Raw genomic sequence first — 27,502 nt, forward strand, 5'->3', positions numbered from 1 at the left:
AGTTCCTTCTACTGCTCTCAAAGAATCTTCTAGGTGTGCCACCTACTAACCACTCAAGGACAAATGCCCAGTACAACAAACTTCAAGAAGCCTTCAGAATATTTCCTTAAATTATTAGATTGAACCATTTGATATCACTGCAGATGGAGTTCTTGATCTACAGAGACTGCCATTTCATTTTTTTGACATCATATAACATCTACCATTTAGTGAGTGCTTATGATGTACCAGACTTTGTGTCGAGCACTTTGGCAACATTTCTTCCAGTTGACAAAATATTCAATGAGGTGGATGTTTAGTCCATTTTATGTTGAAGAAGTGAAGGACTAGAAAGGTTATGTTCCCAAGATTACACAGCCAGGGATACAAAAGCTCCAGATCCACACCCAATGCTAATCCCAAGGGCCGGTGGTTGTCAGGATGTGAACCTCAGGCCACCACATGGGAAGTTTAAGATGTCCATTTCAAGGTACCATACCAGACATATTGAATCTGAATCTCTAGTGTTAGGACTTAGGAACCTGTATTTTAGTAGCTTCCCTGGGAATTCGACATGCCTTATTTGAAAACAAATTGAACTCTACTATTTTCAGACACTGCTTCCTTTCCAAGTAGATGATGGAAGGCTACTGGTATAAAAATCTAACTCAACCCAAGGCGGAGTGACCATATATCCAATTTCCCCAGGATAGTCCTGGGTAATGATGAACATTGTCATGGTAGAATTGCTAAGAGCTCCTCCTCTGATTCCCAAAGTGTTTGGGAATAGATTCTATGGTTTGGATAATAGATTCTATGATTGCCCTGTGTTGGCAAGAAAACTGGATTGGGTTTCCCTGTGAGAGCATCAGAAGCTGTATCTCCCCATAGGCAGTTCTCCAGAGGTTCTCAGTGAGCTGAGCAAGTCGGGGTCTACCCCTGGAGTGACCAGTGCCCTGAGTCCCACGCTCTCCCTTCTCTACCCTGGGCTCGCTGGGCCAGCAGAGGCATGCAGGATGCCAGGTGCACCCAAGGAATTCACCCAAATGTGCCCAGGCTGGCATTCCCTGGAAATCCTAGTTAGAAATCTTTGAGCAGTTGTGATCTGTCCTCTACTGAAAGCCTTGACTCTTCCATTTCTCATCTTCTGGGCCACTGGGGCAGCCTTGCCTGAAACCCCTTCTCCCTGACTGTATTGGGTGTGCCCCTATTGGGCCACTAAAGGTGGCAAGGTCTGACTCTTCTCTAGACCCCAGCGAGTGATAGAACCAGGCACTGGGTGAAATTCCAACAGATGCCTGTTGAGGGTCTCAATGAACAAATTAATGTAGTTATCAGATTATTGCCCCTGGAGCAAGTTTTGACAGATGGGGAAGAAAGAACAAAAAAAACCCCAAAACTATCAGGCAGAGAATGTAATGACAGCGAGGCTGTGAGGGAGCTCAGGAAAGAAGCAGCATATTAGGTGTCTGTAGAGTCGGGACACAAAAAATAAACTTATCTTTAAAGAAAACATTAGCTTCATCTTCGAATAATATGTTCAACATATTCTCCTTCAACCTCTAGATACCTTTTCAAAGAAAGTGCTCCTAAATTTAAAACAATATGTCCAATTATAAATGTACTATGGAATATCCCCAAAGCCTGGAAACATAGAGAAAACAATCTATTCATTATACCTTTTTCAGATGACTATTTTGGCCCATTGCTTTATTTTTTTTTATTTATTTATTTTTTTAAATTTTTTTTTTTCAACGTTTTTTTTTATTTATTTTTTTGGGACAGAGAGAGACAGAGCATGAACGGGGGAGGGGCAGAGAGAGAGGGAGACACAGAATCGGAAACAGGCTCCAGGCTCCGAGCCATCAGCCCAGAGCCCGATGTGGGGCTCGAACTCACGGACCGCGAGATCGTGACCTGGCTGAAGTCGGACGCTTAACCGACTGCGCCACCCAGGCGCCCCTGGCCCATTGCTTTAAATTTACATGCATTTTATCTGTACCTACGTCTGGAGATTGAAGACAATGTAACGTACAAACTGTTTATCCTGTGTGCGATGGTTAATTTTATGTGTTAACTTGACTGATACGTGTGGTACCCGGACCTTTGGTCAAATATTCTTCTGGGTGTGTCTGTGAGGGTGTTTCTAAATAAGATTAACATTCAAATGAGTAGACTAAGTAAAGCAGACTCTCTAGCGTGAGTGGGCCACATCTAATCAGTGGAAGACCTAAATAGAACAAAAACGTTGCACAAGAAGGAACCCCGCCTGCCTGTTTGAGCTGTGACATCAATCTCCTCTTGGTTTTGAACTAGAACTTACACCGCTGACTCTCCTTGTTTTCAAACCCTTATACTCCTAGTATACCTGCACCACTGGCTGTCCTATGTCTTCAGCTTGGGATTTCTCAGCCTGCATAATCATGTGAGCCAATTTGTTAAAATAAATTTCTACTCCTACATATAGGAATATATATGTGTGTGTATATATATGTGTGTGTGTTATGTATGTGTGTGTGTGTGTATATGTGTGTGTGTGTGTATATGTGTGTGTGTGTGTATATGTGTGTGTGTATATATATATATATATATATATATATATATATATATATAAATTACATAATATATGATTACTATGGGGTGAGTTAAATTTTTATACCAGTGGCCTTCCATCACTTACTTGGAAAAGAGGCAGAATATTGCTGTATATGTATGAATATGTACATATATTCCTGCACATCTGCTAGGACGTGCAAGGTAGAATTCGGGTCCTTCAGGTCCAAGGTAGGATTCAGAGTTATTATGCTTCAGCCTCGTCTAGTGTATGTTTGGCCAATCACCGTATTACCTACCGACCCCCAAAATGTTTTAGTGGTCAAATAAATGAGGGAAATGCTAGATAAAGGCAAAAAAATAAGTTTGGAATCAGAACCTTCAGATGATTGCATGCATTACATGCCTCAAAGAGAGTAGTTTTTCTCTGTTGTTCATCGTGTATTCCCCATTCCTCCACCACCACATTTTTATTCTTGAAAGACTGGTATTCTAAGAAACACACTGGGGAAAGGCTGCACCCAATCTATTCAAAGTGGCCAGTTGTGATCATAAAGAAGCCAGTGGCAGGTAGGGCTCCAAAAGAGCTTTCCATGGATGGTAGCCTAGGACCTTCCTGACTCTTTGTATTCAAATCCCAAAGATCTTACACCTGTCTGTTGGGTCCACTTTTGTCATCATAAAAGAAAGCTTTGTCTTGTCCTATAAAATCTGCTTCATTTGGGACTGAAGATCAGTATAAAGCATAATTGCTGTGATTCCTGGCTCTGATGCTTACTAGCTACATGACTTTAAGCAAGTTGCTAACCTCTCTGTGCCTCACTTCCCCATGTACAAAATGGACATGGCAATAGTTATTGTAAGGGTTAAAGGAGTTAACACACATAAAGCCTTAATATAGAGTTGTGTTGTGTTGTCTAATAGGGTAACCACTAGCCACATGGGGCTATTTCTACTGAAATTAATTGAAATTAAGTAAAATTAAAATTCATTTCCTTGGTTGCACTGGTTGCATTTCAGGTGCTTGAGCGCTATGGGTGATTGGTGGCTACCATATTGGACAGTACAGAAGCACTATTTCCCTTGCCGCACAAAGTTCTAGAGCCTGAGCACTTAGCAAGTGATGAATGGGAGCTAGATTTTATTTTCCAAGGCCCAGATAAGTTCAGATGCACTGACCAGATCCTTAACCCCTCAGGCACATTTCCTCTAGGAGACAAATACAAATTGTAGTTTTCTCTTTGCCTTCTCTTCATCCTCCCTCTCTCCCTCCCTTCCTTCTTCTCTACCTCCCTTCCTCCCTCCCTCCCTTTCTTTTCCTCCCCGTTTCTTTTCCCTTTCTCCCTGCTTGTCTTTCCCTCAAATAGAAGGATCACCAGAGAATTTCCTGCCCCTTATATTTGATAACCTGAACCTTTGCTGCTGTGTTTTCCTAGTAAAATACCCTGGTTCTCCAAGGTCACCCTTCCAGAGTCACTGTTACATTTGAGCCTGAGGGTTAAGTTTTACCCTCCTCCCACCCTCTGGAGAGGCCCCAAGTTTGTGAGTCAGAGAGCTGAGCCTGTCTTTCCACCAACTTCATCCTTCCTCTCTATCAAAGTGAAAGATCTTGACATAGATAAATGTGCACCTGCTAAATTATTTGTAGTAGCAAATGTCGCTGTAATGAGATCAACCAAGCTATTGCCATGGGCGGCCGCTAGGCCTTGGAGAAACAGGCTAGAGGGAACTTTCTGTGGCTAACACTCATGGTAACAAGATGCGACCACTATTCCTTTCTAAAAGGATCATAATGGATATTGATTTTTAGTTTTGGAGTTTGGCTCATTAAAATACCACACAGAATTCTATGGGGGAATGGAGCTATATTGATTGGTTCATTTTGTTTTATGGGTTTGTTTCCTATGTAACATGTAATTGTATTTTATAGTTGCTATAATATGCAAGAATTAAAGACCTAATTTGGCTAAACAAGAATTGGCTTATAAATTATGAAACACACTCTCTCTCATCAAACTCCTAGATAATTAAACAAAATTTTAGCACATGCTATCTTGGTGGATTGTTTTGTACTGGCAAAGGAGATGGGAGAGTGCGGGAAAAAATTCTTTTCTCTTCTGTCACTTTTTAACTTTCTTTTTTTTATCATCAGCCACCAGTAATTAGGTTAGGGATCTCAGGCGAGGCTGTTAAATTTTTTTGCTAAGGCCTATTAGACTGTCTTTTCTTTCACATTGTTTCGCTTCTACAATCTCAAAATGAGTTGCCATCGGCGATGTGGTGGAAAGAGCACAGGTTATGGAAGTATTCACACTGAAATGCAAGGCCCTGCCTCTTACCTTCTGTTTGAACCAGGGCAAGCTGTTAAATGGGATGTTTTGAGATTTTTAGAAAGCTGTTTTTCCCCACACAGGTACGTTAAAAACCACTCATTTTGCCCTCCCTCCCCATTTCATCCACTAGATGGTACTTTCAGGCACTTAGATTTTGCACATGACCATGTAACGTGCTTTGGTGGATGGGAAATTGGCAGATATGGTACCAGCAACGGCTTGAAAAATACTTGAAATATTTCATCACAAAGCACTCAACTGGCGAGTTGAGTGCTACCCTTGATACGCGCAACAATATAGATCAATCTCAAAAACATGATGCTGAGCGAAAGAAGCCAGACACAAGAGTATATACCGTATTGATTCATTTTGCCCCTGTTTTTGAAACTGTACCTAGATGATTCATATACTCTTATAGTATGATGTATTTCCCAATTTGAACAATTCTGGAGGTTCACTCTTGCAGTATTTCTGGAAGATAATAACTTCCACCTAAAAAATTCTCCTATCTATAGAGACCATTAACATTTGCTGAAAACCTACGATGCCACACCTACTTTTTATATATCATCGTCTTAATACTAAAAGTCACACCGAATTGGCTACCATTGTTCTAAGTTAAAGATTAGAAATTTGAGACTCCAAGAGGTGATAGAACTGTGCCCAAGACCTAGACATGCACCCAGATCTATTTGATTCCAGGGTCCCTGTTGTTTTGATGTCATCAGATTGTGGCTAATTCTGTTCTTTTCTTTTAAGAGGCATTTCTAAAAGGAAACGAGATTATTTGACATTGTGTGCAGAGTATTTTCAGGAAAAGCAATTAAAGCTCTTATCTCTCAGGAGTCTCGAGGTCCCGAATGGTTGTTGCCTCCCCAGAGGGCACCTTAGAATCTACCTTACCATCCCTCTGCCTTCCTTCGTCTTTCTTTCTTCTGGAGAATTAGACGACCTGATGTTTTGAGAAGTCCCATCCCAGCAATAAAGTTCATCAATGATACAGAAAGGCTTGTCTTTCCTGGTGGGACACTGAGAAAACAACTGATCACTGAGGAAGAGGAGATAGAAATTAACAAAACTTGCAAGTGATGGTTCCATCCGCTGGATGCATTAGATGAATTATAGGATATTCCTAATGAGTTGCATTAGAATTTGACTCTTGCCAAAGAAACTAAGTAGAACCTTGGTGATTTATTTAAGACACTGTTTAAATTCACTTGATCAATGGTTGAGGCTCCAGAGGTGATATGACCTAGCCGGAATCGCTCCTCTTGCTGGAGTGAGAAATGAATAAAAGGAAAGAGAGGGAACTAAAGTTCCATTCTGATCCCAAAAGAATGTCTCACTCTGATTCTTTTAGAAATCTCCTTAGGTTGGATAAATGGCAGAATACAGAATCTGCCCTCATCCCAGCCAGTTTTCTTATAAAAAGCATCAAAATGAAGCCTTTAGAAGGGAGATAAGTACTGCAGCAGACAGCTGCAAACAATTACTTCTTATAAACAAAACTGAAAAGGGCTAATTAATTTACAAAGTGCAGAGTGTGCCAAGAGTGCAAAAAAATCCATCCCACTTAGCGTCCACTCGTGTTTCGGCAAAACAGAGCATTTGCAAAGTGCTGTAAATTGAATTATAAGGCAAAACTGTGCTGCACAATCCTCAGACACTCAAACACATATGTAGGGACAATTGAACTAAAATCATCCTTAACGTAACAAATTCTTCGATATCTGATGGGTAAACTCCCACATAGCCCCTATTACTAGGCTGATGTCTGGAAAATTCTTAGTAGTTGGGCTGTAGCTAGCAGTCGGTGGCTCAGACCAGGGTGGTTGTGGTAGATACCGTGAGAAAGTCAGATTCTAGATCTATTTTGAAGATAGAATCCTCCAAATCTTCTGATAAATTCATGTGGTTTATTGGAAAGAGAGAGGTATATCAGATGACTCTGAAGATTTTTGACTTTGAAGAAATGGGAGATGGAATCACCATAATAAAGTGAGATGAACAAACCAATGGGTGGGGGGGCACCTGGGGAGCTCAGTTGGTTGAGCATCTGACTCTTGATTTTGACTCAGGTCATGATCTCATGGACGTGAGATCAAGCCCTGCGGCAGGCTCCGTGCTGATAGCACGGAGCCTGCTTGGGATTCTCTCCCCACCCCCCAACCCCTGCCTGCCCCTCCCCCTGCTCACACTCACCCACGCTCCCTGTTTCAAAATAAATAAATAAAACTTAAAAACAAAAAAGAAAGAAAGAAACCTATGGGTGGAGCAAATCTGCGAGGGAGAGGGAAGCTCAGTTTGGACACACTGCGTTCGAAATACTCACTAGACCTTTAGGTATAGAACAGACAGTAAGAAGAAACGAGGGCAAGACTGAATATTTCTTATATGCCTATTTGGTTGAAGGACTTTTTTTGCATTACCCCGTTTAATTCTATGGAGGCCCGTGTTAGGTATCTTACCTCTGTTTTCTTTTATATTGTCCAATTGATAAGTATTGAGTATCAAAGGATGCGAATAACTTTGTCAAGGTCATGCGGCTGCTAGAGGGAGAGGCTGAAATTCAAATCCAGGCTGTCTGAGGCCACACCGAAGTCGGTGCCTTTTTTGCTAAGCCATGCTGCCCCAGGCAAATGCTCTCTGCATCTTTTCACAATTTGGAGAAGTGAATATTTTACTTACTTTCATTAATTAGAATATCAGGCGCATGTTCTAAAGACTCCAACCAACAGTAGTTTCAACAAAACCATTGAAGCTCTGTCTCTTTTTGTGAAGCAGATCGGAGGTAGGCAGCATAGGGCTATTGCAGCAGGCCCGGCTCTAGAGCACCACTGTGGGACCTCGGTTCCTTCCATCTTCTTGTTCTGCCATTCCCACGTTTCCCTTTTCCGAATGGATCCAAATAGCTGACTTCCAAGGCCATAATCCGAACAACAGGATGGAGGAAGAGAGAAAGGTAAGCCTAATGTGCAAATCATAGACATCATTTCTATTCTCATCCCATTAGCCAAAACTTACTTAGTCGTGTGGCCATTTCTAGCTGCAAGGAGGACTGGGAAACATTATCCTTATTTTAGGCAACCAAACGCCAAGCTAAGAAACCCGAGCTTCTAGTACTTAGAGAGAAAGAGAGAGAATAGAGATCAAGGGATACCAAGCATTGTCTGCTCCACAGATTGGGCTAAACCTCTTCCTAATGCATACGAAACGAGCTCATTTTATATGGATTTGAATTTAAAAAATATTATGAAAATCTTAATGCACTTGGAATTTTTAAAAGGGCTAATTTCTTCATATAAAATGCAAGGAAATGTGATGTTTCAAAGGATGGTGTGAGATAATAGAAAATATATACATTGATCTCTGGCCCTGGTTCCTGGCACAGAGCTCCTAATACCATTGTAAATTTCCTAAGCGGTAAGAGCATTAGTAGCCTCTTTTGTACTAATATTTACTCTTTGACCCCAATTCCTGACATAGAGTTCCTAAATCCGTTGTAAGTTCCTGGGTGAAAGCAGGGTCTGTTGTTCTAAGGAGGTTAACTCTCGGCAGACTCCCGGATGGAGTCTGGTCACCAGAGAGACTAGGCCATGAGGAGCCTTGGCGGGCGCACCCCAACTCCACAGGGACAAGAACTCCTGTGTTCAGGATCCTTCTAGACCTGATCACCCCATGTATCTCTTCATGTGGTTGTTGTACCCTTTATCATTTTCTTCATTATATAACAAACCAGCAAATGTAAGTATGGGTTTCCCTGGATTTTGTGACCTGTTCGAGCAAACAATAGAACCTGAGGAGAGAGTTGCAGGAACGTCCAGTATGCAGCCAGTGGGTCAGAAGCAGAGGTGACAAAGTGGGACATACAACTGACAGTTGGGGTGGGGGAGGACGGTCTTGTGGGGCTGAGCCCTTAACCCGTGGGGCCTGCACTAACTCTAGCTAGTGTCAGAATGGAATTGACTTGTGGGACACCGGCTGGTGTCGCTCGTTGTGGGGGAAACCCACCCAGCTGGGGTCAGAAGTGCTCAGAGTGCAGCGGTGGTGTGCAAGGAGAGCTTCTTCTGTACAGATGGGGACAGGAGTTATAAACTATATTTACACTATTGGCACACAGAGCCACCACGGTAGCTGGTAAACCAAAATACTTGTCACTCTTGGCCAGGATGACTTGAATGACATAAATTTTGAATTATCAGATGCTTTCGGTGATGCCTCCGTAACATAAAGTGTGGCCATGCAATAATTCTCATTTGCCTTTCCGTGATCCGATATCAAGACAGGTCTTTTACAGAAAAGCGACTCTTGTCAAAATAGCTGTTACTTCTCACATCAAACTGCCAATTTTAGGAAGCTGGGGTCAAAGCAAACAAGATTCCTCCTCTACTTCTCTCCACTTCTATTATTAAGTAGAATAACAATGAGAGTAGTGATCGTGAGGAATGAGAGAAAAGATATGAAAACGTAAATCCCAACTTTACATTTCTCGCTTCGATTTCCAGCCCAAACTGAGCTCCAAATTCATACAAGGCCTCCACTTGGAAGTCTAATAGATACTGCAAGCTCAAGATGTCCAAAACTGAATCCTTAAAATATTTGCATCATGCACACCCCCTCTCTGTTGACAGCGACTCCATTCTCCCAACTATCCAATCCTTCCACAGGACAATTGGGAACTTTTCTCATTTTCTCATGCCCACAGCCAACCTGCCAGAAAACCCTTTGGGTTCCACCTTTAAGATATAGTCATAACCTGACGACTTCTCACTGTGTCCACCATTACTGTCACGGCACGAACCGCCATCTTCTTTCTCCTGGGCTATTGCAATATCCACTCCCTCCACCTGTGGCCCCTGTAGTCTACTTCCAGCAAAACAGCCAGGTGACACTTTTTAAAACATTACTCAAATCATCTTCCTCTGCCCAAAAGCCTCCAGCGGCTTCCCATTTGTCTGGCAGTAAAGGCCAAAATCTTCACAATGGCCTCCAAGGCTTTGAGGACCTCACCTCCTACCGTGCTCTCCCTTGTCACTTGCCTGAGCCACACAGGGTCTGCCTGCTGTTCCTGGAACAGACAAGGCTTTTCTGCCTGAGGGGCTCTGTGCCACTCGGTCCCCTGCCTAAAATGCCCTTTCCTCCTTATCCCCTTGGCATACCCCTTCACCTCCTTTAAGTCTTTGTTCAAATCTCACCTCCTCAATGAGGTTGACATTCCCCTATTTCATACCTCAACCACTCCCTGACCCTGACACTCTAGATTCTCTTTTCTTCCATTCTACCATTTTTTTTTCTTTCTTTCTTTCTTTCTTTCTTTCTTTCTTTCTTTCTTTCTTCCTCTTTCTTTCTTTCTCTTTCTTTCTTTCTATTTTCTTTCTTTCTCTCTTCTTTCTTTCTTTCTCTCCTTTCTTTCTTTCTTTCTCTTTTCTTTCTTTCTCTTTCTTTCTTTCTCTCTTTTCTTTCTTTATTTCTTTCTTCCTTTCTTTCTCCTTTGCACATAGTGTTCACAGTTGCACACAGTTGTACAGTGAGTACCTTTACTCATCTGCCTTGCTTATTCTTTCTCCCTACCTAGAACACCAGCTCCGTGTGGACAAAGGGATCTGTATCTGCCTTGTTCATGGCTGTATGCCAAGCCTAGAACAGTGAGAGACGCACAGAAGACCCTCAACACATATTTGTTGGCCAAAGAATTTTGAGTAAAGGTAGCTCATCAAACCAACCAGAAGCATTTCACCCTGAAGACCCTCTTGGTTTTCAGAGCAGAAGCATGAAACATAGTGCCAAGAATGTCTGCTGAGTTCCAACCATGAACCTGACCTTATATCCTTAGTTCTACTGACTCTCCCACCTACTAAGCTCTCCTTTTCCTTAAGTTCCAAGCAGCATAATTCCTTTGATATTTTGTGGGATTTCAGTTTAAATTTCTGTTGGTGGCACATTCTTCCTTGAACTAGAGGTCCTTTATACTTGTCACCTGCCCCTATTTCAGAGTTTTCAAATTCTGGGTCGCACGCCATTAGTGGGTCATGAAATCGTTACTGTTTCATCATCATAATTTTTAAAATGTGGAAGAGAAATAGATTAGAAATAGAATAAAATAGAAATAAAATAGAAATAGAATAAGATAGAAAATGCCAAATTAATTCTATAAAAGAGGCAAATATTTATTTTGTGCTACTTTTGTTTCATATGTGTATCCACGTATTGGCTTGTGATATAAATAGTATTTCTAACACTGGATTTCTGTCAAAAAGTTGGGAAAACACTCTCTTATTTGACTCTAAGGCCCATGAGGGCAAAGAACGGTCTCCTTCATTTTTCTCTTCATCATAGGGCCATCATAGTGCCTTATAAAGAGGCTAAGAATATGATTTGAATTGAATTGATCCTCTGGACTTCAGAAATTTTGTTTTTGTTAAAAAATGTTTACGTACTGGGGCGCCTGGGTGGCGCAGTCGGTTAAGCGTCCGACTTCGGCCAGGTCGCGATCTCGCGGTCCGTGAGTTCGAGCCCCGCGTCAGGCTCTGGGCTGATGGCTCGGAGCCTGGAGCCTGTTTCCGATTCTGTGTCTCCCTCTCTCTCTGCCCCTCCCCCGTTCATGCTCTGTCTCTCTCTGTCCCAAAAATAAATAAAAAACGTTGAAAAAAAATTAAAAAAAAAAATGTTTATGTACTAATATGTGGCCGACATAAACACCCATTTAAATGAAGCTACCACCACAAAAGTGATGATGTGGAAGCAATTCCAGATATCAGCCTTTTATTGGAAGTCCTTGAGTCCTCACCACCATTGTTCCCTGCATGGTGGTAAACCAATCATGGTGTGCAAGCATTTTTGTAACTAATCTACAAAGAGATCATTGAGAGGAAACATTTAGACATCTTTATACGATTAGATACAGTAATTACCTGTCTGCCAAATCTAAAAATAAACAATGGAGATTTTATTTTTAAATTTTCATTTCATTTTTCTGGGAATTCATTTTTATTGTGTTTACAAAAATATGGGTTCATGGCGGTTGGGAAAGTAACAACAACAACAACAAAAACCTGATGCTTCCCAAAGAGAATGAGAAGTACCGTTCGAAAATATAAGTGGAAGATGTTTATTTTCAAATTATCAAAAGCACGTATTTCTTGCCAACGTTCGGTGATGTTACTGACAGAAAGTGTCTCATGTAGCCTGGCCCTTGTTGAGGTCACAATATGTATTTGCTATCACTTGGTAGGTTATAGTCATGTATTTTTTCTGGAATGTCCATGTCTCTTGACTGTTCACCCACAAATCTGTGTGATCATGGCCTCTGTACTCGTAAAAACTCTTGAGAATCTGTTTCCATATATGTATTTATTGAGATAAACCACATACATATTTACTGGGCTTAAAACATGTTACCGGTTAAACATTTTTCTCCTATCCTATCCTAATTTGTTTTAGACCCAAACAAAATCATTTTATACATAAGGAAGGTAAGGCCCCGAGAGATGACATTCCCTACGACCCCCATAAGGAAATTTCGCTCTGTACAACTGAAGGTTTTGCCCGCTAACCCTGTCACCTTGCGCTTGCCATAGAACTACGACATTTAATGGTAACCATATTAAATTGTTTTATTGATAAAGAACATCCTGTCTCAGCAAATTGTGGTTTCCTAATGATGGTGTTTTCCTCAGATTTTGCTTCATTTCATTAGAAAATATTACATTCACGGCTCAGAAAGCCTAGCTGAATTACTTCTAACTAGTTGTATGGTTGAAAGGACTCAAAAAGAGAGGTAAAAAGAACACCAGCCATTTGCTTTCAGGAACGGCTCAGAAATTGGCAAGAATTCAGACTACAAAGGGAAGAAATTCTCAGGAGCTTCATTTCAGTAACTGTACCTGGTATTAATGATCCGCCTAGGTGTTGTTTAAACATGCACGGTCAATACATTATGCAAACAACACCCTGGCCAACGACAGAGGGCTTTCACGCACGCTGCATTTAAGACGCAAAGTCATGGTTAATTCATGGCCAAGGATAGAACTAATGTGAGCAGTAAATAAAGTCAGGCCCTAAGGGTCAGCAGATCAAGGATGATGTCGCTACACTGGCAGCAAGGACATAAGCTTGCACCTCTTTATGCGTTCGGCTTCTGAACCCAGGCCAAGACTTAGCACAGTGTGGACAGTCAATGTTTGTGGTATGAATGAATGAATGCCAGGGCCGCTAAAAAGGATTACAGAGAGTTCTTAACGTTGTCCTCATTGTTTTCACTTTTACATTTCTTCTTCTATTTCATTAAGGTGATTAAAGAGGAGGGTGAGAAGGAATCTCATGGGAGCAATCTAAATAATAATCTGTGTCATGGAAAAGGAATTGAAGTCCAGAGACACAAAATTACTTGGCCAAGACTACATCACTTTGTAAAGACTTCACAGACAAATAAAATTTAGAGAGGTTTTCTCACATTTTGGTAGTATCCTTTCAAAAGCCACACTCATTATCCTAAGCATATATCCAGACTATGGAAAATTTCCGAATTTACTCTATCTTTAAAACCAAGACTAGGAAGCTTTGCTTTGTAACTCTCTATATCAAATTCCAAGGATATGGGAAATACAATTCATGTGTGACCCATCTCCAAAGAGCTCACAGACTTTCCTGCTGGGGTACCCCATTCTCGCCCTTCTCTGACCCTAAAAAATTCCCCAATGAGAACGGATTGTGAGTGGGTGGGAAGAGGAAAGGCTCACTGGCTCCTATTTTCAATCTGTCTAATGAAGGATAGTTTCTTGAAATTCCTTTTAACCAAAGACCACAACTTTTATTCCATAAAAATACTTCAAATGCAAACAACCCTGGAAGACAAAAAACCAAAACTGTTGACTTAGAGTCACTCTAAGGGGTAAATAGCTTATCAGATCTTTTCCAAAGAGTAGGTTCTCACAGCTACAGACTCCATGGAGAGAAAAGGGTACCGGGGGGAAAAGCAAAACAAATGTTGACTAATTTACATTTTTTTTGCTGGAGGCTGCCCTGTCTCTGAATTTAGTGGAGTCTCTACCAGCTCAATTTCCAGGGATTTGTTCTGAACACTTGCAACTCCAGCACCAGTGCCATTTCTGGGACTCACTACCTGAGTTTTCCTTTCTCCTCTGCCAGCTTGCTTCATGCTCCCAGAAGTCACTCCCGCAAATGCAATTCTGGCTCTTTCACCATCTGTCTCAATGAAGGGGTATCCTTTCTGGATGGGATAAAAATATTTAACAAAAATCTTTTCAGGTAACTGTAACCCAACTGACTACTAAAGGAGTCAGGCTTTCACTGAAACGGGTGGTTTTAGTGGTCACTGGTGGGTCGCACTGGCAGTTGGCTCTAAAATGGATACCTTCAGCAGGAGGCTTATCAGAGAGTATTCTCAGAACCATCAGCCCGGAGGGGTCAAGGGGAACAGGGTTGGGCGGAGAAAGAAGCTGAGCTATAATGGAGTTATAGCAAAGGTCTCAGTCGATCTGATTCAATCTCCAGACCTTCAGAATTGCCCCGAATTCAGGCAGGAGATCCACTTCACTCATAACCCAGCCTTGACCAGTCATTGAATGAAGCCTGTGCCTGAGAAGGATGTACTATGTTGGGGAGATCTTGGGCAAGGCGGTGCTCTTCAGTTGAGGGAAAGTCCCAAAGAGACATATCAACTGAGGGCCGTCAGCAATCGGCATTCACAGCAGCTGAGGAAGTAAGTGCTTCTGTTCTGGAGGGGGATCTTTGTGGGGAGCCATGGCATCCGCTACAATAAGTCACCGTCCCTTTAAGTACATGCTTTGACCCAAGGCTCAGCAAAATGGAAAACCGTTCATTGTTTTTTTTAGAAATTTTACCAAGATTCGTTCTTTTCGGCAAGTTATGTCACTCCCAGTAGTGTCGTCCATGGTGTTTGAGTTACCAGTTCAACGCACCGGGATCAATCTGCATTTGGAATTGTCATGTTGATAACACCTCAACGCAAGCATCTGCCTGCTTCACTCTAAGTGTGGTCAGACCCACAAATTAAAATGTTTGAAATGCATATTATCATAAATTACTTTTCTGTTCTTCCTCCTTTATATTTCAGTTAAAAATATGTGCATGAGTAATAATATTCATATAAATTTTGTTTCAGGACAGCAAAGGAAGCATTCTATTTGATATGAAAGGAGAGAATTAGATTTGAAAAAGCAATTTAGGATGAGAACTTGCCCTAGAGTAATTTTCAGCCCTGGCTACCCATTAAAATCATCTATGAAGCTGCAAAACATCCTGATGTCCGGGCCGTACCCCAGAGCAATTAAATCAGAACCTCCAGAGGCAAAACCCAGGCATATCATTATTTTTGAAACTCCCCAAAGAATTGCAATGTACAGATAAGGTTAAAAACTCTGCGCCCTAGCACAGTGGTTCTCAGGCTTGAGGTGTTTCACAATCACCTAGAGAGCTCCTTAAACTACAAATTGCTGGACTCCACCTCCAGAGTTTCCGATCCAATAGCTCTGGGACGGGGTTGATAATTTGCATTTCTAATCAGTCCCTGGGTGATGCGAAAGCTGCTAGTTCTAGGACCACACTTTGAGAAACAGGGTTCTGCAGGCTTGGTCTGTCTGACCAGAGTTCCCACCACATTTCAGAACTCCCCTCCACCTTCTCCCTGGTCCCCCGCCCTTCCCCCCTCCACTAAACATGTTACAAAATCTTTAAAAATGTCCCTTTATCAGCATTTGGGAAGACGCTTTCTCACCCTCTACACAGTTATTTCCTAATCCTACATATCTCCGTTTCCATGAGCAGCATCCACTAGCCGTAAGGTCGGATGACCTCCAACTTCTTCCATTAGTTTTTCATCTCCTTTTGTCTTGAATTTCTCTATGATTATAGGTGTGATTCTCCAGATTACCAGACTAGGACTAGAAACATTCCTTTGAAACAGCAAGCTAATTGCTTCTATTGCACACTTCACTCGCAACATCTACGCTGTTGGAAAGCCCATGCATTCACCTGTGTCTTTTCACATTTGCTGTTTTTTATCCCGAGTTGGGCCAGCTGCAGCGGTCCTTCTCTACTGCACAGCGTTTTGCTGCCAGGACCTAGAAATGCATCACATTTGGCATGGCTCACATCAAGCAACGTCAGTAAATGACACAAAGGCGGGCAGCAGGGATTTGGCTATAATCTTTTCTAAGTTCCCCTTAAAATCAGAATATTTCACAGGTGGATTTAAAATAAGATTTATTTAATTCCTGCCGCCTTGCAATCCTTTCAATAGGAGAGTTTCTAAAACTTGCATTAAGACTTGTGAAAGAAAGAAAGAAAGAAAGAAAGAAAGAAAGAAAGAAAGAAAGAATCCAAAATGGAGCCACTTGTGCTAAGACCCAAGTCAGCAAACCAAGACTTAATACCTAACCTAACTGTAGTTTCAGTCTCTCCCAGGAATGTTACCTTCCACCAGTTTATCTGGAATTACCTGGTCAGCATTAGTGAGGTAATCTGCCTGAGAGACCCCCGCCCCCCAGCTTCCTCCAAAGGAAGGGGAGCTTGCCACAAAGGATCCATTCTTTGTCTCACCCCTTTCTGCCTATAAAAGTCTTCCATTTTGTATACATTTTTGGAGCCCCTTTCTATCTGCTAGGTGGGATTCATAAATTGTTGAATAAAACTAAAAAGATCTTTACATTTTATTCAGTTGAATTTTATTTTGTAACCAATTCATACCCTCCACTCCAAACACTAAATCTGAAAAAGCAGTTTGGAGGTTCAGATAACAACTAAGCTTCTTCCTTAAGAAAGCCTGAAGAAAAAGGAAACCAAAAAAGCCCTCATTTTCTCTAGTAAAAGAAAAATATTCACACAATTTTTCAGTTTGGCTAAGATTAATAACTCATAATCTGAAGATATTGGCTTCTGTTGAAGTGAATATCAAGATTTATTGACCTGCGGAGTAAATATTAACAGAGGTGAAACTGAGGTTAATAACAAACCTCAAGGGATAATACATCTTTATATTTGCTGAAGTAAAAAGTCAGCCCATATATTGCTCATACATACATTCAAAAACCTCTTTAACCAAAAAGCTCTGGAAATCTCTTTGCTGTGACAGGTTGCTTAAATATATGACCAAATTTCCATTTGTATTAACATTCTTTGGGTATGGAGGCAGCCAGAAAAGCAAAACATTAATCACTTCCTCCGAGGATCATCAGTAACCAATCAAAGGGCAGCCACTTATTTACATATTAGATCTGATTGGAAGAAACTGATCCTAACTAGCATCTCATTCTCTTCAATCTTGCTAATGCAGGCAGTATGTTGATCTAACCGGCACTAATATTTGGTCACCTGATAAGCCCATCTTTCCCCTTGCATACAAAATAAAAATAATCCAAACTCCTCATTTCATACAAATCCAAATAAGTATGCTTATTGTCAACAACAAATTTTGTTGACAAAATAAACTGTTTGTTAAAGAGGCATTTTTTTAACTGTATTTATTTTGAGAGAGAGAGAGAAAAAATGCATGTGCAAGGAAGGAGCAGAGAGAGAGGCAGAGAAAGAGGGAAGAGAGAGAATCCCAAGCAGGTTCTGCACCACTGGGGCTTGAACCCACAAACCGGGAGATCATTACCTGAGCTGAAATCAAGAGTCTGACGCTTAACCGACTGAGCCACCCAGGCACCCCTGGTAAAAAGGTGTTTTTTTAATATAGGAAATATAATTTTACCTGCATAAAGAGATATTTCTGGGCTATGGTGTTAGAGGGCCAGTGTTGAATTCTGGCTTTATGACTTATTTGCTCTGTGACATTAGGCAAGTGACTCAACGAAATGAAATGAAATGAAATGAAATGAAATGAAATGAAAGATAAAAATAAATGAGGTAAGGACTTCCAGGGAAGATGGTGGTATAGAAGGACCCTTGGCTCATTCCTCCCATGGATTCAAATAGATAACATTCTCATCAGTGTAAATAACCCAGAAAATGACGCAGAGACTTGCAGAATAAACCCCACAACTAAATGTAGAGAAGTGGCCACACTGAAGAGAGCAGGAGGGGCAGAGATAGTGTCAGGAACTAAAGGGAATCAGAGGACCGCCCACAGGAGGGAGGGTGCTGCAGGCATGGGGAGGGGAAAGAAACAGACTTCCACACTGGGGAGCCTGCACAGGGAAGATGAATCTCTATAACATTTGGCTTTGAAAACCAGAGGGGCTGAACTTCATGAGTCCTTACAACCAGCAGGACTTAAAATCTGGAATTTAAAAAATTCAGCAGGCTCAGTTCTGGGAGAGCTGGGAGGGGGGGGAAAAAAACCGAGTGTCTGCCCTTAAAGAGACGGCACAACAAATAGCCCATGAAGATACAGCATAGAAGCAGCAGTTTGAAAGGTGCCTGGGGCTTATGAGAGGCAGTGTTACTTACTAATCTCAGTGTCCTAGAAGGACAGAAATCATGGGGAACTCCTCCAGGAACAAAGGAACTGGAAGGCACCATTTCCCTCCCCACCCCCCAGCATAAACACCCTGCCACCTGCAGGACTCACTAAGTTTTTAGCACTGCTGTGCCCACCCCTCACCTCCACCGTGCTTCTGCCAATCCACCCCTTTGGACATCCGTCCAGGTGATGCAGGGCCCTTCTTGCAGAGGAATGAATGCACCCAAAGCTTGCTAGCGCCCCCCCCCCCCCCGCCCTGCATAACACCCTCTGCTGTGCTTCCCCAGACCCATCCAAATGGTGCCTCAGTCCAGGCACTGCAGGAGCCCTCCTGCAAAGGAACCAGGAATGGCAGTTCAAAACACAGCATCCCCCTGCCACTGTGCTTCTTGGGACCTGCCCCCTCCAATAGGCTCTTGGCCAGAGTTTATACAGGGTGGTGCTGCAGGCCTGGCAGTGTGCAAACAGCCCCCACAGTGGCCAGTACCACTCCAAAGTGACTCCTTCCCTGGAGAGAGGAAAAGTCCACCACCACCACACACACCGGTCAGAAGGAAGAACCAGCGGTGGCCTGGGTGCAGAAAACTGGTCTGACTGCAGGCCCTGCCCACCAAGGAAAGCTACTCAGGGGACAACACAGGGAAAGTACCTCCAGTTCCATGCTACCACATTTCAGTCAAACGCCTGGTCTGAATCAACTCAAGCCAAGAGCGTCCACTAACTGGCCCACTGACAACACAAGAAGCAAACGCTGCTCACCACAGGCAAAGAGAGCCAATGCAGATAACAGGACTGAAGGGAAAAGCAGCCCAGGGGCCGCAACAGGGTGCACATGTTGTGCAAAGGAAACACTCCTGAGGTACTGGGTTCTGCTGAACAGGGAACACAGCACTGCAGGGCACTATAGGACCTCTTCCTCAAAGGCCATTATTTTCAAGGGCAGGAGATGGTAGCTATCTTGCCTAAAACACAGAAACAGACACAGAGAGTTAGACAAAATTAGGACACAGAGGAATATGTCCCAAATGAAAGAACAGACAAAACCACAGCAAGAGACCTGAGTGGAATGGAGAGAAGTAATATGCTTCATAGAAAATTTAAAGTAATGATCATAAAGATACTCACTAAACTTGAGGAAAAAGGGGAGGACAGCAGTTAGACCCTCACAAAGAGATAAGAAAGAACCAATCAGAGATGAAGAACACAATAAATGAAATGAAAAATACACTCGATGGAATAAATAATAGAGTAGATGAAGCAGAAGAATCAATCAGTGACCTGAAGGACAAAGTAATGGAAAGGTGAGCAGGTGAGAGAAAAAAAATATGCAAAATGAGAATACACTCAAGGAAATTAGCAACATCATCAGGTGTAATAAATTTTTTAAAAAACATTTATTCATTGTTGAGAGACAGGAGAGAGACAGTGCAAGCAGGGAGGGGGAGAGAGAGGGAGACACAGAATCTGAAGCAGGCTCCAGACTGAGCTGTCAGCACAGAGCCCAACACAGGGCTCAAACCCATGAACCATGAAATTATGACTGGAGTCAAAGTCAGACACTTAACCAACTGAGCCACCCAAGCGCCCCACTCTCAAGTATAATAACATTCACATCATAGGGATCCCAAAAGAAGAAGAGAAAGACAAGGGGCAGAAAATTTATTTCAAGAAATAATAGCTGAAAACTTTCAGAATCTGGGGAAGGAAACAGAAATCCAGATCAAGAAGGCACAGAGATCTCCCAACAAAATCAACCCAAAAGGTCCACACCAAGATACATAGTAATTAAGATGCCAAAATGTAGTGATAAAGAGAGAATTTTAAAAGCAGCAAGAGAAAAAGAAGCAGTTACATACAAAGGAAACTCCATAAGGCCGTAAACTGATTTTTTAGCAGAAACTTTGCAGGCCAGAAGGGAATGGCATAAAATATTCAAAATGCTGAAAGGAAAAAAATCTGCAACCAAGAATACTCTATCCAGAAAGTCTACCACTCAGAATAGAAAGAAACATAAAGAATTTCCCAGACACACAAAATTTAGAGGAATTCATGACCACTAGACCAGCCTTACAAGAAATGTTAAAGGGGACTCTGACTGGAAAGGAAAGACCATAAGCAGGAGTAAGGAAAGGAAGCACTAAAGCAGTAAAAATAAGTATATTTGTAGAAACCAATCAAGAGGCTCTCAAAATATAAGGATATAAAGTATGACGCTATATACCTAAATTGTGGGCAGAAGAGGAGTAAAAGATGGGTTCAAATTTAAATGACCATCAACTAAATATAGACTGCTATATACAGAAAATGTTATATACAAACCAAATGGTAAACACAAATCAAAAACCAGTGATAGATATGCAAAAAATAAAGAGAAAATATCCAAGTATATCACTAAAGAAAGCCAACTAATCATCAGAAAAGAGAGCAAGAGAAGAAAAGAACAGAAAAAAACTACAAAACAAGCATAAAACAAGTAACAAAATGGAAATAAATACAGGCCTATCAATAATTACTTTGAATGTCCATGAATTAAATACTCCAATCAAAAGACATAGGGTGAAAGAATGGATAAAAAAATCAAGACCCATCTATATGCTGTCTACAAGAGATTCATTTCAGTCCTGAAGACACACAGAGATTGAAAGTGAAGGGATGGAAGAGCATTTATCACACAAATGGAAGTGAAAAGAAAGCCAGGTAGCAATACTTATACTGGACAAAATAGACTTTAAAACAAAGACCATAGCAAGAGACACAGGGCACTATATAATCATTAAGGGGACGATCCAACATGAAGACATAACAATTGTAAATATTTACACACTCAACATGGAAGGACTTAAAGCAGTTAATAACAAACATAAAAAAAGTAATTGATGGTAATACAATAATAGTAGAGAACCTTAACATGGCACTTACATCGATGGATAGATCATCCAAACAGAAAATAAACAAGGAAACCGTAGCCTTGAATGACACATCGGACCAGGTGGATTTAACAGATATATTCAGAACATTCCATCCTAAAACAGCAGGATATAGGCGCCTAGGTAGCTCAGTTGGTTAAGCAGCTGACTTTGACTCAGGTCATGATCTCACACTTCATGAATTCAAGCCCTACATCGGGCTCTGTGCTGACAGCTCCGAGCCTGGGCCCTGCTTCAGATTCTGTGTCTCCCTCTCTCTTCCCCTCCCCTGCCCACACTCTGTCTCTCTCTTTCTCAAAAATAAACAAAGTTTAAAAAAATTTTTTCTTAAACAGCAGGATACACATTCTTTCAAGAACATATGGAACATTCTCCAGAATAAATCACATATTAGGCCATAAAACATGTCACAACAATCTTTAAAAAGATAGAAGTCATTCCATGCATCTTTTCTGACCATAATATTATGAAACTAGAAATCAATCACAAGAAAAAATCTGGAAAGAGCACAGGTACATGGAGGTCAAATAACATGCTACTAAACAATGAATGGGTCAACCAAGAAATAAAAGAGGAAGTAAAAAAATACATGGAGACAAATGAAAATGAAAACATAACAGTCCAAAATCTTTGGGATGCAGCAAAAGCCGTTCTAAGAGGGAAGTTTATAGCAATACAGTTCTACCTCAAGAAGCAAGAAAAATGTCAAATAAACAACCTAACCTTACACTCAAAGGAGCTAGAAAAAGAAGAACAAACAAAGCAAAAACCAATAGAAGAAAGGAAATAATAAAGATTAGAGAAGAAACAAATGAAATAAAAACTAAAAAATCAACAGAACTGATCAATGAAACCAGGATCTGGTACTTTGAAAGATCAACAAAATTGGTAAACCTTCAGCAAGAACCATCAAGAAAGAAGAGAGAGATGATTCAAATCAACAAAATCAGAAATGAAAGAAGAGAAATAACCAACACTGAAGAAATACAAAGAATACAAGAAAATATCATGAAAAATTACATGCCAACAAATTGGACAACCTAGAAGAAATGGATAAATTCCTAGAAACATATAACCTCCCAAAATTGAGCCAGGAAGAAATAGAAAATTTGAATAGACTGATTACTAGTGATGAAATTGAATCAGTAATCAAAAAATTCTAACAAACAAAAGTCCACAACCAAATGCCTTTACAGGTGAATTCTACCAAACATTTATTTTAGTTTTTTATTTTTTTTAATTCTACCACACATTTAAAAAAAGTTAATACTATTCTTCCCAAGCTATTTAAAAAAATAGAAGAGGAAGAAAACCTTCCAAATTTATTCTATGAGGTCTGCATTACTCTGATGCCAAAACCAGATAAAGACACTACAAAAAAAGAGAACTACATACAGGCCAATATCTCTGATGAACACAGATGCAAAAGTCCTCAACGAAGTATAGCAAACCAAATTCAACAATACATTAAAAAAAAATCATTCACCATGATCAAGAGGGATTCATTCCCAGGATGCAAGAGTTGTTGAATACTTGTAAATCAATCAATGTGATACATCACATGAACAAGAGAAAGGATAAAAGCCATATGACCATTTCAATAGATGCAGAAAAAGCATTTGATGCAGTACAACATCCATTCATGGTAAAACCCTCAACAAAGTGAGTTTGGAAGGAACATGTCTCAACATAATAAAGGCCATATATGAAAAATCCACAGTGAACATCATACTCAATTGTGAAAAACTGAGAGTTTTCCCCCGGAGATCAGGAATAAGACAAGGATGTCCACTGTCACCACTTTTACTCAACATAGTACTGGAAGTCTTAGCCACAGAAATCAGGCAAGAAAAAGAAATAAAAGACATGCAAATCAGTAAAGAAGAAGTTAAACTTACATTATTTGCAGGTGAATTGATACTATATATAGAAAACCCTAAAGACTCTACTACAAAACTACTAGAACTGACAAATGATTTCCGTAAGTTAGCAGACTACACAATCAATGTACAGAAACCCATTTCATTTCTATACACTAATAAAGAAGCAAAAGAAAGAAAGAGAAAGAGAGAAAGAGAAAGAAAAGAAAGAAAGAAAGAAAGAAAGAAAGAAAGAAAGAAAGAAAGAAAGAAAGAAGGAAAGAAATTTAAAAAGCAATCCCATTTACAATTGCACCACAAACAAGAAAATACCTAGGAATAAACCTAACCAAGGAGGTGAAAGACCTGTACTCTGAAAACTATAAAACATTGATGAAAGAAATTGAAGACAGTACAAATGGAAAGATATTCCATGCCAATGGAATGAACGAACAAATATTGTTAAAATACCCATACTACCCAAAGCAATCTACAGATTTAGTATAATCCCTATCCAAATACCAAGAGCATTTTTCACAGAACTAGAATAATTCTAACATTTGTATGGAACCACAAAAGACCCTGATTAGCCAAAACAATCTTTTCTTTTTTTTTTTTTTTAGTTTATTAATTTTAAGAGAGAGAGAGCATGAGTGGGAAAGGGGCAGAGAGAGAGGGAGAGAAAATCCCAAGCAGGCTCCACACTGTCAGCATGGAGCCCAACACAGGGCTCAAACTCATGAACTGTGAGATGATAATCTGAGTCAAAATCAAGAGTCAGACGCTTAACCGACTGAGCCACCCAGGTGCCCCCAAAACAATCTTGAAAAAGAAAAACAAGGCTGGAGGTTTCAAGTTATACCATGAAACTGAAGTGTTCAAAACAGTATGGATGTATAGACATACAGATCAATAGGACAGAAAACTCAGAAACAAACCTATGAGTATATGGCCAATTAATCTTCAACAAAAGAGGCAAGAATATGCAATGGGAAAAACAAATCTTCAACAAATCATATTGGGAAAACTGGATAGCTATACACAAAAGAATGAAACTGGACTGTTTTCTTACACCATACACACAAATAAACTCAAAATGAATTAAAGACCTAAATGTGAGACCTGTAACCATAAAAATACTAGAAGAGAGCACAAGCAAAAATTTCTCCAACATATGGGGCACCTGGTGGCTCAGTCGGTTAAGTGTCCGACTTCGGCTTAGGTCATGATCTCATGTTCTGTGAGTTTGAGCCCCACATCAGGCTTTGTGCTGGTGGCTTAGAGCCTGCTTTGGATTCCGTGTCTGCCCCTCCCCTGCTCACGCTCTGTCTCTCTTGCTCTTGAAAATAAATAAACATTTAAAAAATTTAAAAAAATTTAAAAATTTCTCCAACATAGACGATGGCAACATTTTTCTAGATGTGTCTCCTGAGGCAAGGAAAATAAAAGCAAAACTAAACTATTGGGACTGCATCAAAATAAAAATCTTCTGCACAGCGAAGGAAACAATCAACAAAACTAAAAGACAACCTACTGAATAGGAAAAGATACTTGCAAATGACATATCGGATAAAGAGTTAATATCCATGGGGCGCCTGGGTGACCCATTTGGTTAAGCTTCTGGCTCTTGATTTCAGCTCAGGTCATGATCTCATGGTCGTGACATGGAGCCCACATCAGGCTCCACACTCAGGGTGGAACCTGCTTAAGATTCTCTCTCTCCCTTTCACTCTGCCATCACATGCTCTCTCTTTTCTCTCTCTCTCTCTCTCTCTCTCTCTCTAAAAATAATAGTCTGTTTATGAAGAAAAGAGTTAGTATCCAAAATATTTAAAGAACTCATACAACTCAATACCCAAAACACAAATAATCCATTTAACAATGGGCAGAAGACATGAACAGACATCTTTCCAAAGAAGACATACAGAAGGCCAACAGACACATGAAAAGATGCTGAACACCACTCATTATCAGGGAAACGCAAATAAAAACTACAATGAGATAACACCTCACACCTGTCAGAATGACTAAAATCAAAAACACAAGAAACAACAGGTGTTGGCAAGGATATGGAGGAAAAGGAACCCTCATGCACAGTTGGTGGGATTGCAAACTGGTGCAGCCTGTGGAAAACAGTATGGAGTTACTTCAAAATATTAAGAATAGAACTACCCTACAATCCAGTAATTATGCTAGTAAGTAGTTACGCAAAGAATACAAAACACTAATTCAAAGGGATATATGCACCCTTGCATTTATCGCAGCCTTATTTAGCCAAATTATGGAAGCAGCCTGAGTCCATCAATAGGTGAGTGGACAAAGAAGATGAGGTATATATATATATACAATGGAATACTGCTGAACCATAAAAAAGAATGAAATCTGGGGCACCTGTGTGGCTCCGTTGGTTAAGTGTCCAACTCTTGATTTGGGCTCGGGTCATGATCTCGTGGTTCGTGGGATGTAGCCCCACATGAGGCTCTGTGCTGACAGTGCAGAGCCTCCTTGGCATTCTATCTTCTCCCTCTCTCTCTGCCCTTCCCTCCTTCTCTTTCTCTAAAATAAAGAAATAAACTTAAAAAAAAAAGAATGAAATCTTGCCATTCGCAACAACATGGATGGAGCTAGAGAGGATTACGCTAAGCAAAATAAGGCAGTCAGAGAAAGACAAATACCATATGATTTCACTCATATGTCGAATTCAAGACACAAAATAAATGAGCAAAGGAAAAAAAGAGAGAGAGAGAGAGAGACAGATCAAGAAACAGACTCTTAACTATAGACACCAAATCAATGGTTACCAGAGGGAAGGTGGGTGGGGGGTGAGTGAAATACGTGAAGGGGATTAAGAGTACAATCATGATGAGCGCTGAGTTACGTATAGAATTGTCGAATTACTATATTGTATATCTGAAACTAATATAACACTGTATGTTAACTACAATGGAATTAAATTTTCAAAACTCAATTAAAAATAAGTGAATAAATAAAGAGAATTGATATGAAATCATAATTGTAAATGAAGTAAAACAAAGATAATAATAGCACCTACTTCTTAAAGTTGTTGGCAAGATTAAATGAGTTAGGACATGTATATAGTGCCTTAAAATATACGCTTAGAATGTATCAAGGGGTATATAAATGTGTGTTGTGACAAAGAAAGTTCCAGGGAAAAAAGAACTTCAGGGTCATTTGTCCCAAAGTCTTAAACCTTTTAGTGCACGTGATCTAGCTTGTCTGTTTGTTTGGTTTTTGGTTTAGCCTGATCCATTGAGAATATTCAGTGTTGCTACCACTGATATTTATTTCAATTCAGTTGCCAACATATAAAATTCAGGAAAATTCCATGCATAATAGTCAGAATTTACAGCTTTGACAAAACCTCGGGAGACACGCCTGTACTGGACTCATTCTCAGAGGCCAACAATCAACTGTGCTGAGGGGCAGGTGCCTGCTGTGGAAAGGGCAGGGGCCCCTGCCCGCTGTTGTCCATTTGCCACAGTCCCCACCGCTCTCTATTACTCCCCATCCTGAGGCTAAGTGTCAACTGGCAGGTATTATCCCATTAACACCACAGGCTACTCCTGTAGTAGGATAAAACCGAAAGAAAATTGTATCCTCACATCAGAGACTTTTTCCAAAATGGAAAACCAAACCAAAGAGCCATGTGTTTTAAGAAAAATGTCATCCAGACATATTTTCTCGAGCATTAAGAGGATTTCTGGGTTTACTATGCCAACAAAGCGTGTCTGTAGCAAAAGAATACAACTTAATCTGCCATTAGGAAAACCGACCATGAGAAGAAGCGTGGCTAGCGTGTGGAAAGGATGCTGAGGGAGGCTTAACGATCTGTAAAAAGAGCCTGAAATTTCAACAGTTGTTTCCGGGAGCGTGAGGAAAATAAGTGGTGATGCTGTGATAGGCAGTCATGTACACTTTTTGCATTCACTACCTGTCCTGCCCAGGCAGCCCCTTGCGTGTCTGTCCTTTGACCCAAGCCAAATGCGCCATCGTACACATGGAGGAGCAGATGCCAGGGAAGTGTAGAGATGTGACTAATCGTAGCATGCTAATGAGAGGCAGAAATAAGACTGGAACCTGGTCCCTTGGCTCCACTCCACATCTTTTCTGTGATTCAAGTCCAAATGTAAACGGCTTCCACTGTGACTTCATAATGACAGTGTGAATACACACCTCCCTGTGACTCGAATTTCCACTTTCTCCTCCTCTCAGGAGACTATGGGGAAAGGGATTTAAGTAAATGCGAGGGTTCGCTCTCCAGTGAGAAAACACTAACTGCGGTCCTAGAATTGTAATTGTCCAGAGTGTTCAAGAGATGGAATAAAACATTCGATCCGCTGGTTTCTGGATGAACAAACTATATAAATGAGGTTAATGCCCCTCTAA

The 27,502-nt window shown here is 40.7% G+C and overlaps 1 long non-coding RNA gene across 2 annotated transcripts; it reads right to left on the bottom strand.

Moving 5' to 3' along the window:
- Nucleotides 1-11,610: 11,610 nt before the first annotated feature.
- Nucleotides 11,611-27,198, bottom strand: LOC132682990 (uncharacterized). 2 transcript variants are annotated; one of them, XR_009611981.2, is made up of 4 exons: nucleotides 27,048-27,198; nucleotides 15,879-15,967; nucleotides 13,987-14,094; nucleotides 11,611-11,713 (listed from the first exon to the last, which is right to left on the bottom strand). It is a non-coding gene; the product is annotated as an uncharacterized LOC132682990 (long non-coding RNA). The 2 variants fall into 2 exon arrangements; XR_009611980.2 differs by lacking the exon at nucleotides 13,987-14,094.
- Nucleotides 27,199-27,502: the final 304 nt, after the last annotated feature.

This window comes from Panthera onca, chromosome C2, assembly GCF_046562875.1.
Source record: "Panthera onca isolate mPanOnc1 chromosome C2, mPanOnc1 haplotype 2, whole genome shotgun sequence".
NCBI lineage: Eukaryota > Metazoa > Chordata > Mammalia > Carnivora > Felidae > Panthera > Panthera onca.